Raw genomic sequence first — 6,429 nt, forward strand, 5'->3', positions numbered from 1 at the left:
AAAAAAAAAAAAAAAAAAGAAAAGAAAACTAAAGTGGCATATCAAACCAATGTTGCATATTTTTATGACTACAAATAACTGCTTATAATAAAATTCAGCCAATAATACTAACTTTATTTACCTGATTTCTACAGTATCAGAATAATATATTATTACATTAAGTATTTGACAACCATATGAAATACATTCTTATTTTTTGAGACAGGGTCTCTCATTCTATCGCCCAGCCTGGAGTGCAGCGGCATGATCACAGCTCACTGCAGCCTCAACCTCCCCAGGCTCAGATGATTCTCCCACCTCTGCCTACTGAGGAGCTGGGACTAACGGCATACACCAACTGACTGGGGATGGGGAAAGAAGAAAAGTGGTTACTCCCTGTCCCAAGTCCCCACTGTTCCCTGTGTAGATGAACCACAGCATCTGTATAACATTATATTACATACAGATACCAAGGGTAGGGAGATAGAATCCAAAAAGATCTACTAAACTAAGATTGACCAACCCATGGCCCACGGGATGCATGCAGCCCAACACACATCTGTAAACTTTCTTAAAACACTGAGATTTTTGGCCGGGTGTGGTGGCTCACGCCTGTAATCTCAGCACTTTGAGAGGCCAGGGTGGGTGGATCATGAGGTCAGAAACCCTGGTCTCTACTGAAAATACAAAAATTAGCTGGGCGAGGTGGTGGGAGCCAGTAATCCCAGCTACTCGGGAGGCTGAGGCTGGAGAATCTCTTGATTTTTGGTAGGGGGGTGGGGGTGGGTGGAGGCTGCAGTGAGCTGAGATTGAGCCATTGCACTCCAGCCTGGGTGACAGACTCCGACTCAAAAAAAATTAAAAATAACAGATTTTTTGTGGGGAAAAAAAAAAAATTTAGCTCATCAATTAGTGTTAGTGTATTTTATGTGTGGCCCAAGACAATTCTTCTTCTAATGTGGCCTAGGGAAGCCAAAAGACTGGACAGCCCCGTACTAAACTCCTGGGGAATGGGGGGACTGAGCTACCAGGAGTCTTTTTCCCCCTACGTTTGAATCATTTATGTTCAGTACATTAGTACATGCCTGTAATCCCAGTACTTTGAGAGACCAAGTGGGGAGGACTGCTTGAGGCCAGGAGTTCAAGATCAGCCTGGCCAACATAACAAGACCCCATCTCTATAAAAAAAATGCTTTAAATTATAAATGGGGGTATGCTTGGCAAAACTGGATATAGTCACTAATTCAAGCAGCATCTACTCAGAGATAATTGAATCAAAACATGAACCAAATCATTCTTATTAGTTTAAGGCAGGCAATTCATTTTTTGAATGAACTGATTAGCAAATGGTTTACACTCAAATATTCCCTAAACTGATTAGCAGTGTTTTTAAAGTTAACTTTTTCCTAGACATTATTGATGCTCTGTTTTAATGCTGGAGAACAATGTTACCCGTACCAGCTGTGCCCTCAGTGTAACAGACTCAAAAGAGGGGAAGACTAGGGGTGAGCTCAGAGCAGAAGGAAGCCAGGAAAGCGATGCTCTGCTCTACCACCTCCTGTGCCTCGCCCTTCTGCAAACACTTCTGCTCCTGCATGAATAAATACAGGCACCTCGTGCACTATCTGTCATCCAGCAGACCGCTGTCACTCCTGCTGTGTCCACAAACAACTAAAAGACTGGGCTTTTCCCAGTTCCATCATTTCCTAGGCAATCTTGGGGACAAGCCACTTCATTTCTCTGGACTTTGGTTTTCTTATCTGCACAACGGGGATTTCTGCCTCTTTCATAAGGTATACAGGTATATCACACAAATAAGAAAGTCTTTTTCTCTTTTTGAGACCTGGTCTCACTCTGTTACCCAAGCTGAAGTGCTGAGGCACAATCATGGCTCACTGCAACCCTCACTCCTCAGTCTCTAGAGTAGCTGGGACTACAGGTGTGCACCATCATGCATGGCTGATTTCTACCTTTTTTTTGGGGGGGTGCAGGGGGAGCAGATAGACTTTCAAAAAGACATGGTCTCACTCTGTCGCTCAGGCTGAAGTTCAAGGCACAATCTTGGCTCATGACAACCTCCTCCCAGGCTCAAATAATTCTCATGCCTCAGCCTCCCGAGTACCTGGGATTATAGGCATATGCCACCATGCCTGGCTAATTTTTGTATTTTTAGTAAAGATGGGGTTTTGCCATGTTTGCCAGGCTGGTCTCAAACTTCTGGCCTCAAGTGATCCACCCAGCTCAGCCTCCCTAAGTGCTGGGACTACAGGTGTGAGCCACAGTGCCCAGCCTATGGCTGACTTATTTTTTTCTTTGAGACAAGGTCTTACTCTGTCTCCTCAGCTGGAGTGCAGTGGCACCAACTTAGCTCACTGCAACCTCAGCCTCCCAGGGCTTCAAGTGATCCTCCTACCTTAGCCTCCTGAGCGCCTGGGACAAAGGCACATGCCACCACACCCAGCTAATTTTTCTATTTTTCTGTAGAGACAGGGTCTTGCCATGTTGCCTAGGCTGGTTTTGAACTCCTGGCCTCAAGCAACCCACCTACCTCAGCCTCCCAAAGTGCTAGGATTATAGGTGTGGCTGCTGCATCCAGCCATCTTAAAATTTTTAGTACAGACAAGGTCTCATTATGTTGCCCAGGCTGGTCTCAAACCCCTCAGTTCAAGGGATCCTCCCGCCTTGGCCTCTCAAGAGTGCTGGGATTACAGGTGAGAGCCACTGTGCCCAGCAAAGTCTTCTTGAAAAAGGAAAATGCTACAGAAATGCAAGGAACTAGTTTTAAGAATACCCTGAATAATTTTCCTTCATTTTAGTTCTCACCACAGGGGACGTCTACGTTTCCTACCTATCGATCTCCCAGCTCATCTTCCTGTATTGAGTGTCTCTTCTCCGTTTCACCCTCTTCTCTATTTTAAGCGGAAACTGCCTTAGCTGCCTCACATCACTTCCTTTCCAAAAACCCTAGTCCCATACAGCCTGAAAAAAAAACGCTCAGACTTGGCTTTGGAAGGATCTGAGCCCTTGGGCGCTGCTGGCACCAGTGTCTGGCATACCTCCCCAAGTGTGTGGACGCTGAAGACAAGCCCCCGCAGTGCGGGCCTCATGACTGCCTCCAGTGCAAGGAGAGGCCATTGTACCGAAGGCCACAGAGATCAAGTTCTGGCCTTTCCCCTAAATCATGCTGTCCTTATTTCAAGGGCCAAGAGCTATTTAGAGCTCAAATTACCTCACCAGTCCTGGGGGGAGCGCTTCCTGCTTCAGATGAAGTCTCCCTGCAGAGCCCAGAGTGGCGATCTGTACCTATGTAAAGTCTGCCTAGTTGTCCGCAGACAAATTGGAACAAGCAGATTATGAAATGCCAGTATCACCTGTAGATACAGTAGCTCGACCACATTTGGAACACGTCCAGATGTTCTCTGCCAGTGAAAAACTAAGTTAGAGGGAAACCCTTTAGCTCTAAAAAGTCTGCTCAAAAGAAAGGTTGTTCTGAACACCTTAAATCAGAATTTTAAAAAATTATTTAACCTTTAGATCAAAATTACTTACATGAGAATTAATCTGTTATTTTTAAATTAAAATAAGAGACCCTCACCATACTAGTTTTAAAGGTGAAAAGGTAACATTTTTTTTTTTTTTTTATTTTTTGAGAGAGGGATTTCCGCTTTTTTTACCCAGGCTGGAGTGCAATGGCTCCATCTCGGCTCACCGCAACCTCCGCCCTCCTGGGTTCAGGCAATTCTCCTGCCTCAGCCTCCTGAGTAGCTGGGATTACAGGCACGCACCACCATGCCCAGCTAATTTTTTGTAGTTTTAGTAGAGACGGGGTTTCACCATGTTGACCAGGATGGTCTCGATCTCTTGACCTCGTGATCCACCCGCCTCGGCCTCCCAAAGTGCTGGGATTACAGGCTTGAGCCACCGCGCCCGGCAAAGATAACTTTTTAAAAGAAGAAAAGTTATTCTAATAGTGTCTAAAAAGATTTAATCAAGGCAGAATAACTATTCAATGTGGGAAGATATGGGATCTGTATCATTTGGGAAGGGAGGTAACATTTTTCAAAACAGTCATTAAATTTGTTGTTTTTTAAATAGAGATAGGGTCTCACTCTGTTGCCCTGGCTGGAGTACAGTGGTGAAATCACAGCTCACTGCAGTCACGCCACAAACTCCTGTGCCTCGGCCTCCAGAGAAGCTGGGACTACAGGCGCCCACCACCACACAGCTACTTGTTGTATTTTTGCAGGGACCAGGGTCTCCCTACGTTGTCCAGGCTGGTCGCAAACTCCTGAGCACAAGTGACGCTCTAGCCTTGGCCGCCCAAAGTGATGGGATTACAGGCATGAGCCATCATGCCCAGCCTTCGTCTTTAAAAAAAAAAAAGGAAAAGAAATAGGGTCTCACTCCGTTGTTCAGGCTAGAGAGAAGTGGCGAGTTCATAGCTCACTGCAGCCTCAACTCAAGCTCAGGAGATCCTCCCACCTCAGCCTCCAACCACGCCCAGTTAATAAACTGTTTCTACAAATGTGACACTTGTAAACGTGGTACCCAAATTTACTGTCATGGCTGTGGGAAAACGTAGAAGGTTTCAGCTTTTATTCCCCAGAGTTATATGTTCTGCTTAAAAACAAAATTCAAGTTTCTGCTTTCTCAACTACTACAAGCTCAAGTTCAAATTTCTTTTTTTTTTGAGAGGGAGTTTCGCTCTTGTTACCCAGGCTGGAGTGCAATGGCGCGATCTCGGCTCACCACAACCTCCGCCTCCTGGGTTCAGGCAATTCTCCTGCCTCAGCCTCCTGAGTAGCTGGGATTACAGCCACGCGCCACCATGCCCAGCTGATTTTTTGTATTTTTAGTAGAGACGGGGTTTCACCATGTTGACCAGGATGGTCTCGATCTCTTGACCTCGTGATCCACCCGCCTCGGCCTCCCAAAGTGCTGGGATTACAGGTGTGAGCCACCGAGCCCGGCCCAAGTTCAAATTTCTTTTGATTACTTAAAAGATGTTAAAGATAGCCGTAGGTAAAAAGGTTAGAAAATTCTATGATATTCTCACCAACAGTTTAAAATGCAGAACTCCCCAAATCCCAGCTGCTAAGGAATCGGATATTAATTAGTGTCAACTGTTTTCCCCGAAGAGTTGATGAGGAAAGAAACCTTTTCTACCTAAGATTAGCAACTCTTGAAATTCTTGGAAAGCTATTTAGATGACTCTCCGACCTTAAGCCACAGAGTACCAGGTCATTCACAATTTCCTTATCTACCAAAAACCTTAAATTGTAATGAATGAGCTGGGCGTAGCAGGCTTATAGGTCTATAATCCCAGCACTTTGGGAGGCTGAGGTGGGCAGATCACTTGAGGTCAGCAGCCTGGCCGACATGGTGAAACCTTGTCTCTACTAAAAATACAAAACTTAGCCAGGTGTGTAGTGTGCATGCCTGTAATCCCAGCTACTCGGGAGGCTGAGGCAGGAGAACCACTTGAACCTGGGAGGCGGAGGTTGCAATGAGCCAAGATTGCACCACTGCACTCCAGCCCGGGGGACAGAGTGATATTCAAAGAAAATAAAAGAAAAATAATGAATGCAATTTTGCATTTTTAATCTTCTTAAATAACTCCTGGGGGCTCAAGCAACCCTCCTGCCTCAACCTGGAACTACAGGTATCCACCACGTCACCCAACACATTGATTTAATAAAATGGAAAATCTCTACAAAGAACTGAAGTTCACATCCAAAAAGTAAGCCAACAGAGATGAACAGGCAGAACACACAGGACTTTGAGGGCAATGAAACTACACTGTGTGATACTCAGATGGTGCTACATCCCGCTATATACTTGTCAGAACGCACAACACCAACAGTGGGCTCTATTGCAAACTGTGGACCTGGGGTGACGATGACGATATATTCATTAACTGCAGTTTAAGTGCACCCTTCTGTCGGGGGCTGCTGAGGGAGGGAGGCTGTACCTGTGCGGGGGCAGGGGGTATACCGGAACTCCACTCAATTTTGCTGTGAACCCAGAACTGCTCTAAAAAAGTCTGGCTTTTTTTTTCCCGAGACAGAGTTTCGCTCTGTCACCGGGGCTGGAGTGTGATGGTGTGATCTTGGCTCACTGCAGCCTCCGCCTCCCCGGTTCAAGTGATTCTCCTGCCTCAGCCTCCTGAGTAGCTGAGACTACAGGCGCCCACCACCATGCCTGGCTAATTTTTGTATATTTTGTAGAGACAGGGTTTCACCATGTTTGGTCAGGCTGGTCTTGAACTCCTGAGGCTCAAGTGATCCACCCGTCTCAGCCTCCCAAAGTGCTGGGGTTACAGGCATGAACCACTGTGCCTGACCCTCTTAACTGACTAAGCTTTGCATACTTGACAGTAAAAAACCACAGCCATGAACAAGTACAACTATTTGCTGAGTCCCAGCAAATCACCAAGTCTGGAGGCAGTGT

The 6,429-nt window shown here is 46.0% G+C and overlaps 1 long non-coding RNA gene across 1 annotated transcript; it reads left to right on the forward strand.

The window, feature by feature from the left end:
- The first annotated feature begins 2,627 nt into the window (after positions 1-2,627).
- LOC116534570 lies at positions 2,628-4,087 on the forward strand. The gene is made up of 2 exons (XR_004261779.1): positions 2,628-3,598; positions 3,916-4,087. It is a non-coding gene; the product is annotated as an uncharacterized LOC116534570 (long non-coding RNA).
- Positions 4,088-6,429: the final 2,342 nt, after the last annotated feature.

This window comes from Sapajus apella, unplaced genomic scaffold, assembly GCF_009761245.1.
Source record: "Sapajus apella isolate SASKATOON/1434 unplaced genomic scaffold, GSC_monkey_1.0 scaffold88, whole genome shotgun sequence".
Lineage (NCBI taxonomy): Eukaryota > Metazoa > Chordata > Mammalia > Primates > Cebidae > Sapajus > Sapajus apella.